The following is a 204-nucleotide window of genomic DNA, read 5'->3' as shown; positions in this document are numbered from 1 at the left end:
AATGTGAGGAAGGGGAAGTGGTAAGAATGGGGATGATGGGGAAGAAAAAAATTGGGGAATTAGAGACCGAGGATTAAGTTGAATGTTTTTTCCTCACTCTTGATATTATTTCGCAGTTTTTATCCATTTCTTCTGCCTCTTCTTCTCTCTTTTCACTTACAAACATTTGCGTCTACGAATTTCCTTCAGTGTGCTCTCGTAGCT

At 39.2% G+C, this 204-nt stretch overlaps 1 protein-coding gene across 1 annotated transcript in view; it reads left to right on the top strand.

Annotated features, from left to right (window-relative positions):
- The window catches only part of LOC119585792 (protein stoned-B-like), a gene marked incomplete in the record, with an annotated part of 14622 nt that overhangs the window by 12811 nt on the left and 1607 nt on the right, over positions 1 to 204 (top strand).

Source organism: Penaeus monodon, chromosome 20, assembly GCF_015228065.2.
Source record: "Penaeus monodon isolate SGIC_2016 chromosome 20, NSTDA_Pmon_1, whole genome shotgun sequence".
In the NCBI taxonomy this organism is placed as follows: Eukaryota; Metazoa; Arthropoda; class Malacostraca; order Decapoda; family Penaeidae; genus Penaeus; species Penaeus monodon.
The sequence above is the reverse complement of the archived record's forward strand: the minus strand, read 5'-3'. Positions and strand labels throughout refer to the sequence as shown.